Genomic DNA, 12899 nt, shown 5'->3' on the forward strand with positions numbered 1-12899 from the left:
TTAATCTGGGCCTAATGCGACGTCCTGGAGTTTTACGATTTTATGACCCTTTTGGATTATTCGGGGGAAGAATGATTGACAGGTCAAGTGACAAGAATTCATTTACTTTCCATTTTGCTGCAGGCTGCTCTTTTAGTTTGGACAGCAGACTGGAAACAGGTTACCTTGTCCTGCTCCCTAAATGAAAATTCTGCTATTGGTGGTTTGCTAGCTAGTAACGAGAGGCAAAGATTACCTCTGTCTCTTGCAGTGCTTTTTTGGCTAAAAGCTAGGGGCCAGTAATGGCTCTATCGCTACCTCGCAGTCTGCTGGGAGGCACGGTGGCACAGTGGTTAGCACTGCTGCCTCACAGCGCCAGAGACCCGGGTTCGATTCCCGGCTTGGGTCACTCTCTGTGCGAGTCTGCACGTTCTCCCCGTGTCTGTGTGGGTTTCTTCCGGGTGCTCCGGTTTCCTCCCACACTCCGAAAGACGTGCTGGTTAGGTGCATTGGCCAGGTTAAATTCTCCCTCGGTGTACCCGAATAGGCGGCTGAGTGTGGTGACTAGGGGATTTTCATAGTAACTTCATTGCAGTGTTAATGTGAGCCTACTTGTGACGCTAACAAATAAACCTTTAAACTTTAAACTGGAAGTTACAAGGCTGGAAAGTCAGTGTTTCAATTCTCCGACCAAAGGACTGAGTTCCAGGATCACGTGGGCATTCTTACTTTTCTGTGCTAAACCTGTGGCAGGTGTACGTTTAAAAGGTTTGTTGTGTTGGGACAGTACATTTAGTTGTCAAGGTTTATACAGTATCATGTTTTTTCTTGTTTGTAATTGGTAATTATTGCTAATTTTCTTTCTATCTGTTCACTGTATTCTTGAATAAACCTTGTTTGATAAAAGCTCACTAGTAGGTCATTTGAATCAAACTTGAAGTGAAACATCTCATGATTACACCAACTCAATTTTCAAGTTTGCTGATGATACCACCATAGTGGGTCAGATCTCAAACAATGATGAGACAGAGTGTGCTAGAGAATCTGGTGAACTGGTGCAGTGACAATAATCTCTCCCTCAATGTCAACAAAATGAAGGAGATCGTCATCAACTTGAGGAAGTGTTGTGGAGGACATGCCCCTGTCTACATCGATGGGATCGAAGTAGAAATGTTCGAGAGCTTCAAGTTTTTAAGTGTCCAGGTCAGCAACAACCTGTCCTGGTCTCCCCACGCCAACACTATAGTTAGGAAAGCTCACCAATGCCTCAACTTTCTCAGCAGACGAAGGAATTTTAGCATGTCAGCTATGACTCTCACCAACTTTTACCGATGCACCATAGAAAGCATCTTTCCGGATCATCACAGTTTGGTATGGCTCCTGCTCCGACCAAGACAGCAAGAAACTACAAAGGGTTGTGAATATAGCCCAATCCATCACACAAACCAACCTCCCATCCTTTGACTCTGTCTACACTTCCCGCTGCCTCGGGAAAAGCAGCCAGTAAAATCAAGGACCTCATGCACCCCGGGCATTCTCTCTTCCACCTTCTTCCATCGGGAAAAAGATACAAAAGTCTGACGTCATGTACCGACCGACTCAAAAACAGCTGCCATCAGAATTTTGAATGGACCTACCTCGCACTTAGTTGATCTTTCTCTACACCCTGGCTATGATTGTAACACTACATTCTGCACGCTCTCCTTTCCTTCTCCCCTATGTACTCTATGAACGGTATGCTTTGTCTGTATAGCGCGCAAGAAACAATACTTTTCACTGTATCCCAATACATGTGACAATAATAAATCAATTCAAATCAAATCAAATCAAATTGCAAAACTTACGATCCAAGCTGACATCATAAAATACTTTGAAGTTCCTGACTAGGATTATAACAAATTCAATTCATAAAAAGTATCTGGAATTAAGAATCTACTGATGACCATGAAACCATTGTCGATTGTCAGAAAAACCCATCTGGTTCAATAATGTCCTTTAGGAAAAGAAATCTGCCTTCCTCACCTGGTCTGGCCAACATGCGTCTCCAGAGCCACAGCAATGTGGTTGACTCTCAACTGCCCTCTGAAATGGCCTAGCAAGGCACAAAGTTCAAGGGCAACCAGGGATGAGCCATAAATCCTGGCCCAGCCAGCGACGCCCATGTCCCACGAATGAATGAAAAAAGAAGTTTGCTCTGCCGAGGATCAACAAGACAGACACATTGGGGCCGATTTTACCAAATCGGCTCTAAGTGCCGGGTGCGGTCGTAAATCAGACCCGCGTCCGGCAGCCGCACTCCAGCGCCCCCATACGCCTTTTTTCGGTGTGGGTCCAGTGGGCGGGGCCTAGCGCATTTGCATCTGTCGGAGCACCGACCTGCGCATGCGCGCTTCGAAGCCGACAGCACTCAGCGCGCCCGAGTGCGGGAGTCAAAGGCAGCGCTGACAGCACTGTTGTCTGCGCTACCTTTGACTTTCCCTGGTGGGAGGAGGGGGGGGGGGGGGCTGGTGGGATGTGATCTCTCTTCCCTGGGGTGGGGCAGGCAGGGGGGAGATGTGATGTCGCTTCCCTGAGGGGGGAGGTGGGAGGTGATGAGATGTCTCCGTCCCCCCCAGGGGCAGAGATGTCACATCCCCCCACCACCACCCCCCCCGCCTCAGGGCAAAGACGTCACATCCCCCTCCCTACCCCACCTCAGGGAAGAAACATCACATCCCCCCCTACACCCCCCCCCCCAGGGAAGAGACATCACAGCCCCCCCCCACCCCGCCCCCCTCAGGGAAGAGATGTCACATCCCCCCTACCCCCCCCCCTACCCCGCCCCCCTCAGGGAAGAGATGTCACATCCCCCCACCTACCCCCCCCCCCCTCAGGGAACAGACGTCACATCCCCCCCTACCCCCCCCCTCAGGGAAGAGACGTCACATCCCCCTACCCCCCCCCTTCAGGGAAGAGCTGTCACATCCCCCCCTACCCTCCCCCTCAGGGAAGAGACGGCATCCTACCCATCAGGACCCCCGGAGCAAGGCCAGGATCCAGGATCGTAAGATGCTTTCGACGGACACCAGTGATCAAGGTAGGTTGGAGGCCTGGGGGGTCCGATCCCGGGGGGGTGGCTGCTGGTGGGACCTGCGTCCCAGGGTGGTCCGATCGGGTGGGGGTGGCGGGGGGGGGGGGGGGGGTGGGCTGCTGGGGTGGTTCGCGGGGGCGGTCCGCGAAGGGTGGTCGGGGGTGATTCGGCGGTTCAGTTGCTGAGTTGAAGCCCTATCGGACTTGAATTCAGCAACACGGTAAATGCGCGGGCGCCGATCGGATCGGAGCCTCGTAAAGTGGGAATCCTTGGGTAAGTTGGGCGCGGGCTTCATTATGCTGATTTAACTGCATGCAAATGCATTTCAATCGGCCCGCTGGCCGATTCGGGCGCGCGCCAGATTGGCGTCCGGGATCGGCCATTGGTAAAGGCGCGATTGGCCTTGGGTCGGGTCTGCACTGCGTTTTAGGCCCGACGCCCAACTTTACCACGATTTCGTGCCCGAAAACGGGCGCGAAAATTTTGTAAAATCGGGCCCATTGTGATCAAGTTGCTCTCTCCAGGGTGACGGACACAGACACAGTGAGGTCCAACTGCTCTCCACCAGGGAGTAACAGAGACTAGAGGGAGGATTTTACTGTCCCGAAACTGTAAAATCCTTCCCGAGGTCAATGGGCCTTTTCATTGTCCACCCCTCATCCCTCGTCCAATCCAATTCCCGTGGCAGGCAGGGTGGTAAATTCCCAGTGTAAATGTGTAAACAGCCTGCTCTCCACCCCGCTATCATTGATATTAACACAGTGGGGCGAATTTTCCCTTTCCGCCTGCCACGGGAATCATAGCAGGTGAAGGGCAGACCATGGAAAAGCCCATTGACCTCGGGCAGGATTTTCCAGTTTAGGGGTGAACATGGCTGGAAGATCCTGCCCAGTGGGTCAGTCTTATCCCCAACCTCCGGTGTCAGTGATCCAGACACATTGGGCAGCTTTGCTCCTGCCCTGCCATCACCGCCCCCCCCCCCCCCCCCACACCCACCCGCTCTCAGTAATACAAACATAGCAGTCTGCACACTCAGGGGTCAGTGATTCAGGCACAGAAGTGTTGCCCAACGCACTCCCTGGTCAGTGACAGAGACACAATGGGTCAGTTTATTCTCCCCTTGTCAGTCTATTACTCCCTCGGTGGATTAGCCATGGTAAACTGCCCCTTAGTGCCCAAAGATGTGTAGGTTAGGTGGATTGGCCATGCTAAATTGCCCCTTAGTGTCCAAAGATGTGTGGGTTAGGTGGATTGGCCATGCTAAATTGCCGTTTAGTGTCCAAAGATGTGGAGGTCGGTGGATTGGCCATGCTAAATTGCCCCTTAATTTCCAAAGGTGTGTAGGTTAGGTGGATTGGAGGATAAGTTTAGGTTTATTTATTACTGTCACAAGTAGGCTTTCATTAACACTGCACTTAAGTTACTGTGAAAATCCACTAGTCGCCATGCTCTGACACCTGTTCGAGTACACGAAGCGAGAATTTACTTGTAAGGAGCCTTTCAACTCGAACGTAGCGCAGTCCAAACCAGCAAACCAGCCTCCCATCCATTGACTCTGTCTACACTTTTCACTGCCTCGGGAAAAGCAGCTAGCATAAACCAGGACCCCATGCATCCCGGGCATACTCTCTTCAATCTTCTTCCATTGGGAAAAGAACAAAGAACAAAGAACAGTACAGCACAGGAAACAGGCCCTTCGGCCCTCCAAGCCTGTGCCGCTCCTTGGTCCAACTAGACCAATCGTTTGTATCCCTCCATTCCCAGGCTGCTCATGTGACTATCCAGGTAAGTCTTAAATGATGTCAGCGTGCCTGCCTCCACCACCCTACTTGGCAGCGCATTCCAGGCCCCCACCACCCTCTGTGTAAAAAACGTCCCTCTGATGTCTGAGGTATACTTCGCCCCTCTCAGCTTGAGCCCGTGACCTCTCGTGATCGTCACCTCCGACCTGGGAAAAAGCTTCCCACTGTTCACCCTATCTATACCCTTCATAATCTTGTATACCTCTATTAGATCTCCCCTCATTCTCCGTCTTTCCAAGGAGAACAACCCCAGTCTACCCAATCTCCCCTCATAGCTAAGACCCTCCATACCAGGCAACATCCTGGTAAACCTTCTCTGCACTCTCTCCAATGCCTCCACGTCCTTCTGGTAGTGCGGCGACCAGAACTGGACGCAGTACTCCAAATGTGGCCTAACCAGCGTTCTATACAGCTGCATCATCAGACTCCAGCTTTTATACTCTATGCCCCATCCTATAAAGGCAAGCATACCATATGCCTTCTTCACCACCTTCTCCACCTGTGTTGCCACCTTCAAGGATTTGTGGACTTGCACACCTAGGTCCCTCTGTGTTTCTATACTCCTGATGACTCTGCCATTTATTGTATAACTCCTCTCTACATTATTTCTTCCAAAATGCATCACTTTGCATTTATCCGGATTAAACTCCATCTGCCACCTCTCCGCCCAATTTTCCAGCCTATCTATATCCTGCTGTATTGCCCGACAATGCTCTTCGCTATCCGCAAGTCCAGCCATCTTCGTGTCATCCGCAAACTTGCTGATAACACCAGTTACACCTTCTTCCAAATCATTTATATATATCACAAATAGCAGAGGTCCCAGTACAGAGCCCTGCGGAACACCACTGGTCACAGACCTCCAGCCGGAAAAAGACCCTTCGACCACTACCCTCTGTCTCCTATGGCCACGCCAGTTCTCCACCCATCTAGCCACTTCCCCTTGTATCCCATGAGCCTTAACCTTCTTAACCAACCTGCCATGTGGGACTTTGTCAAATGCCTTACTGAAATCCATTTCGACGACATCCACGGCCCTTCCTTCATCAACCGTTTTTGTCACTTCCTCAAAAAACTCCACCAAATTTGTAAGGCACGATCTCCCTCTTACAAAACCATGCTGTCTGTCACTAATGAGATTGTTCCGTTCTAAATGCACATACATCCTATCTCTAAGAATCCTCTCCAACAACTTCCCTACCACGGACGTCAAGCTCACCGGCCTATAATTTCCTGGGTTATCCCTGCTACCCTTCTTAAACAACGGGACCACATTCGCTATCCTCCAATCCTCAGGGACCTCACCCGTGTCCAAAGAAGCGACAAAGATTTCCGTCAGAGGCCCAGCAATTTCATCTCTCGTCTCCCTGAGCAGTCGAGGATAGATGCCATCAGGCCCTGGGGCTTTGTCAGTTTTAATGTTCCCTAAAAAACCTAACACTTCCTCTCTTGTAATGGAGATTTTCTCTAACGGGTCAACACCTCCCTCCGAGACACTCCCGGTTAACACGCCCCTCTCCTTCGTGAATACCGATGCAAAGTATTCATTTAGGATCTCCCCTATTCCCTTGGGTTCTAAGCATAATTCCCCTCCTTTGTCCCTGAGAGGTCCGATTTTCTCCCTGACAACTCTTTTGTTCCTAACGTATGAATAGAATGCCTTAGGATTCTCCTTAATCCTGCCTGCCAAGAACATCTCGTGTCCTCTTTTTGCCCTTCTAACTCCCCGTTTGAGTTCTTTCCTACTCTCTCTGTATTCCTCCAGAGCTCCGTCTGTTTTCAGTTGCCTGGACTTAACGTACGCCTCCCTTTTCATTTTAATCAGATATTAAAAGACACAAAAGTCTGAGATCACGTACCAACCGACTCAAGAACAGCTTCTTCCCTGCTGCTGTCAGACTTTTGAATGGACCTATCTCGCATTAAGGTGATCTTTCTCTTCACCCTAGCTATGACTGTAACACCATATTCTGCCCTCTGTCCTTTCCTTCTCCCCTGTGTACATGAACAGTATGCTTTGTCTGTATAGCGCGCAAGAAGCAATGCTTTTCACTATATCCCAATGCATGCGACAATATTTAAAGATTCATAGAATCCCTACAGTGCAGAAGAAGGCCATTCAGCCCATCGAGCCTGCACTGTCATCTATCTGACCCAGGCCCACCTACTTACCCTGCTAATCCCTCTGGCACTAAGCGGCAATTTTTTAGCGTCGCCAATCCACCTATCCTGCACATCTTTGCACACTAAGGGGCCACTTAGCATGGCCAATCCAGGTCAGGATGAAATCCAGCCGGGTCGGAGGGTATGGAATACTGAAAGTGGAGGGTTGATTAATCACGAACAGGCAGCAAGGGGACTTTCACAATAACTTCATTGCAGTGTTCAGGTAAGCCTATTTGTGACACTAATAAAAAAAACTTTAAACTTTAGAACTCATAGCCAACACCCTCGAGATCAGGCAACTTCCTGTTGGACCTTCTTCGCACTCTCTCCAAAGCTAATACTCGGGGGCACGCACTTAAGTTGAGAGGGGGAAAGTTGAAAGGAGATGTGAGGGGCAAGTTTTTTACACAGAGAGTGGTAGGTGTCTGGAAGGCACTGTAAGAAGTGTCACAACACCAGGTTAAAGTCCAACAGGTTCATTTGGTAGCAAAAGCAAAAGTGGCTTTTGCTACCAAATAAACCTGTTGGACTTTAACCTGGTGTTGTGACACTTCTTACTGTGTTTACCCCAGTCCAACGCCGGCATCTCCACATCATGACTACCATTGGAAGGCACTGCCAGGGTTGGTGGTGGAGGCAGATACGATGGGGGTGTTTAAGGTGCTTTTAGATAAGCACATGAATATGCGAGGATTAGAGAGATATGGAGTGAGGACAGGCAGAAGGGGTTAGTTTAATTTGGCATCATGTTCGGCACAACATTGTGGGCCGAAGGGCCTGTTTCTGTGCTGTACTGTCCTGTGTGTGTGTGTTGGCGGGATTCAAACTCAGGTCCCCAGAACATGAGCTGAGTTTCTGGATTAATAGTCTGGCGATAGTACCACGAGGTCACCACCTTTTTACCCAGTAACTATAACGTGAATTTCTTCCCTCTGTTGCAGTTCTGGGTTACGGCCAGTAGACGTCAGCACACTCGGGTAGAGTGAAACTCACAGATCAGAGAGGGACAGAACAGACAAGAATAGTTCAGATTATATTGGGGGTGGGAAGTTTTCACAATATTAATGTTGGAGGTGGTTTTTTATGATGTCTATTTTGTAACAAGCAGTTGTTATTGTTGACTGTCCCTCGATTTGAAGATGATATCCACTCAGGGCCGTGAGTGTCTGCTCTGGGTCTATATGTGAGTGAACAGGCCCATTCTCGGCCCACAGATCTTTGGACACATGGGACAGGATGTCCTACAAGGTAGTGGGAACCGGAGTGCAGGATTTGCTTCCTGATACTTTCATCGCTGCCGCCATTCTGCCTCATCATTAAGACCTTGTGAGTCAAAGCGTGCTGCAGCGTGGGGGACAGCTTTTGGCCATTTTGAACAATGAGTAACAAACTCCTCCCAGTCGTCAGCATGAATGCTGCCTCGCTTGAAGGAGAGTTTCAGAGAGCCTCTGAAGTGGGGTTTTTTTGCCCGTTCTTGGAATTGGCCATTTTAGAGTTGAGAAAACAGGAACTGATGGGGGCAGCAGGGTGGCACGGGTGGTTAGCACTGCTGTCTCACAGTGCCAGGGATCCGGGTTCAATTCCGACCTCGGGTGACTATCTGTGTGGAGTTTGTACATTCTCCCCGTGTCTACGTAGGTTTCCTGCGGGTGCTCCGGTTTCCTCCCACAAGTGAAAAGGATTTTCTTTACATCCCCCCTAAATGTCGTGCCCCTCACCTTGAACCTCTATCCACTTGTGACTGACCCTTCAACTGAGGGGAACAGCTGCTCCCTATACACCCTGTCCGTGCCCCTCATAATCTTGTACACCTCGATCAGGTCGCCCCTCAGTCCTCTCTGCTCCAATGAAAACAACCCAAGCCAAACCAACCTCTCTTCATAACTTAGCTGTTCCATCCCCGGCAGCATCCTGGTGAATCTCCTCTGCATCCCCTCCAGTGCAATCACATCCTGCCTATAATGCGGCGACCAGAACTGCACACAGTGCTCCAGCTGTGGCCTCACCAAAGTTTGATACAACTCCAACATGACTTCTCTGCTTTTGCAATCTATGCCTCGATTGATCAAGGCAAGTGTCCCATATGCCCTTTTCACCACTCTAATAACATGCCCTTCCGCTTTCAGAGATCAGTGGACAAACACGCCAAGTTGCCTTTGTACCACAGAACTTCCTGGTGTGCTACCATTCATTGAATACTTTCTTGTCAAATTACTCCTTCCAAAGTGTATCATTCACACTTTTCAGGGTTAAATTCTATCTGCCACTTATCCGCCGATTTGACCATTCCGTCTTCATCTTCCTGTACCCAAGACACTCGGCCTCACTGTTAACCACCTGTCCAATCTTTGTGTCATCCGCAAACTTACTAACCTTACCCCCCACATAGTCATAGAGACATTGAAACTGGAAGCAGGAGGAGGCCATTCAGCCCTTCCAGCCTGCTCCGCCATTCATTTTGATCATGGCTGATCATCAAATTCAACATCCTGATTCCCCCCTTCCCCCCCCCCCATATCTGTCGATCCCTTTAGCCCCAAGAGCGATATCTAATTTCTTCCTGAAATCACCCAACGTTTTGGCCTCAACTACTTTCTGTGGGAGTGAATTCCACCGCTCTCTGGGTGAAGAAATTTCTCCTCACCTCAGTCCTAAAAGGTTTATCCCTTATCCTCAAACCATGACCCCTAATTCTGGACTCCCCCCACCATGGGGAACATTCTTTCTGAATCTACCCTGTCTAACCCTGTTAGAATTTTATAAGTTTCTATGAGATTCCCTCTCACTCTTCTAAACTCCAGTGAATACAATCCTAACCGACTTGGTCTCTCCTCATAAGACAGACCTGCCATCCCAGGAATCAGCCTGGTAAACCTTCGCTGTACTCCCTGCTCTGCCCAAGACCGCAAGGAACTACAAAAGGTCGTGAATATAACCCAATCCATCACGCAAATCAGCCTCCCATCCATTGACTCTGTCTACACTTCCCGCTGCCTCGGGAAAAGCAGCCAGCATAATCAAGGACCCCACACACCCCGGACATTTTCTCTTCCACCTTCTTCCTTCAGGAAAAAGATACAAAACTCTGAAGTCACATACTGACCGACTCAAGAACAGCTTCTTCCCTGTTGCCATCAGACTTTTGAATGGACCGACCTCGCATTAAGTTGATCTTTCTCTACACCCTAGCTATGACTGTAACACTACATTCTGCACTCTCTCATTTCCTTCTCTATGAATGGTATGCTTTGTCTCTATTGCGCGCAAGAAACAATACTTTTCACTGCATAATAAATCAAATCAAAATCTACAGCAAGGACATCCTTCCTCAGATAAGGACACCAAAACTGCACACAGTACTCCAGGTGTGGCCTCACCAACGCCCTGTACAATTGCAGCAAAACATCCTTATCTCTATACTCAAATCCTCTCACTGTGAAGGCCAACATACCATTTACCTTCTTTACTGCCTGCTGTACCTGTGCGCTTACTTTCAGCGACTGATGCACAAGGATTCCAAGGCCTCGTTGAGTATCCACCTCTCTCAATTGGACCAATCAATGTCGTCAATATAAATTACCTGAATTAAATTATTCCTCACTGGCTGCAAGGCCGACAAGCAACTGGCGGGGGTGAACCTGTTCCCATAATAGACAACCTTCAACCTGGTGCGTCCCAAGACCAGCAGTTACATGCTTCTCATGTTCAAATCACTGAAGGGACTGTAAATAATTCATCCGATTGCACTCGTAATTAACCACCGGTCTGTTTGCCTTGAGAGAAAGAGCAACGAATGAATTGAACTCACCCGACTGTGACGATGAGCGAGAGAGGAGACAGGAGCAGGTAAAGAATTTTTTGTTTAACAAATGAACAAGATTTTTTTAAAATTCAAGTTGTTTTTAATTAAAAATAGTTTCTCATCCAGAAGCACAAAGCACACGCGAGGGCACACAACTTGAGAGCAATCCTCAAAGTACGTGGGCGAGAGGACAGGATGACACGGCGGGACAGTGGTTAGCACTGCTGCCTCACAGCGCCAGGGACCTGGGTTCGATTCCCGGCTTGGGTCACTGTCTGTGCGGAGTCTGCACGTTCTCCTCGTGTCTGCGAGGGTTTCCTCCGGGTGCTCCGGTTTCCTCCTGCAGTCCAACAATGTGTGGGTTAGGTGGATTGGCCATGCTAAATTACCCCTTAGTGACCAAAGTGCAGGTTAGGTGGATTGGCCATGCTAAATTGCCCCTTAGCGCCCAAAGATGTGCGGGTTATGTGGATTGGCCATGCTAAATTGCTCCTTAATGCCCAAAGATGTGCGGGTTAGGTGGATTGGCTAGTGGCGGATTAACTACCACCCAGACCCCTAGGCTGAGCTTTAGTAAGGCCCCCTGACCTTGCCCCCTGCCCCACCCTTCATTGAATAGAATAAAGTGAAGTTAGATAACTTATATCATTGTACTATGTATAATGTACGACATGTACAATATCATAAAGTTATATCAATCAATTAGAGCCCTTTTATTCATTTATTTTTCATTTTCTTTACATTTGTACTTTAAAAAGCTTCTGTGTTTTTTAGTTTATAAAAGTGTCGATAACAGATCGAAGCGTGTCTGATTCAATGTGCATGAGTGCCAGATGACTAAGTTTCTCATCGCTCATTGCTGAGCGCAATTTAGCATGGCCAATCCACATCTTTGGACATTAAGGGGCATGGCCAATCCACCTAACCTACACATCTTTGGACGCTAAGGGGCAATTTAGCATGGCCAATCCACCTAACCTGCACTTTGGTCACTAAGGGGCAATTTAGCATGGCCAATCCACCTAACCTGCACTTTGGTCACTAAGGGGCAATTTAGCATGGCTAATCCACCTAACCCTCACATTGTTGGACTGCAGGAGGAAACCGGAGCACCCGCAGGAAACCCACGGATTGGCCGTGCTAAAATGCTCCTTAGTGTCAGGGGGACTAGCCAGGGTAAATGCATGGGGATAGGGCCTGGGTGGGATTGTGGTCAGTGCAGACATGATAGGCCGAATGGCCTCTTTCTGCACTGTAGGTTCCTATGAATTGACAGGGTGGAAGTGTGGGGAGGTGGGAGGGAGCGGATGATCAAGGTTTACAAAGCACACCAGGAAACTATGATCAGCAGCCAACCACGGAAGGAGGATGCAAACTAGGGTTGTTTTCTCTGGAGTGCCAGAGGCTGAGGGGAAGTCTAGAAAATTAGAGGCCTAGATAGGGTTGACAGTCAGAGCTTTTCCCCCAGCGTTGAAATGTCTAATACTAGGGGGGGCATGGGCTTAAGGTGAGAGGGGGGACAGTTCAAAGGAGATGTGAGGGGCAAGTCTTTTTACACAGAGAGTGGTAGGTGTCTGGAACGCACTGCCAGGGGTGGTGGTGGAGGCAGATACAATAGGGGCATTTAAGGGGCCTTTAGATAAGCACATGAATATGCGAGGAATAGAAGGATATGGAGCAGGGGTGGGCAGAAGGGATTAATTTAATTTGGCCTCATGTTCAGCACAACATCATGGGCTGAAGGGCCTGTTCCTCTGCTTTACTGTTCTGCGGCCAAAATCCCACCTGTGGCCAACAGACCTTCCCATTGTCCGCCCCTCGCCGGCACCAATTCCCGTGGTGGGCAGGGCGGTAGAATTCCGGCATACGTCCGGAATTTTTCAGCCATTAATGCCGGCAGGATTGATTTCCTGGTCCCACTGCAGGGAACGGAGATTTGAGTGCCAAATTCTCCGACCTCGCTTGGGGTGCCAGAAAGTTCCGCCCAGCAAGTCTGGATTTGATTTGAACTGATTTATTGTTGTCACATGTTTATTTATTGGTGTCACAATTCGGCTTACATTAACACCGCAATGAAGTT

Source organism: Mustelus asterias, unplaced genomic scaffold, assembly GCF_964213995.1.
Source record: "Mustelus asterias unplaced genomic scaffold, sMusAst1.hap1.1 HAP1_SCAFFOLD_781, whole genome shotgun sequence".
Classification (NCBI taxonomy): domain Eukaryota; kingdom Metazoa; phylum Chordata; class Chondrichthyes; order Carcharhiniformes; family Triakidae; genus Mustelus; species Mustelus asterias.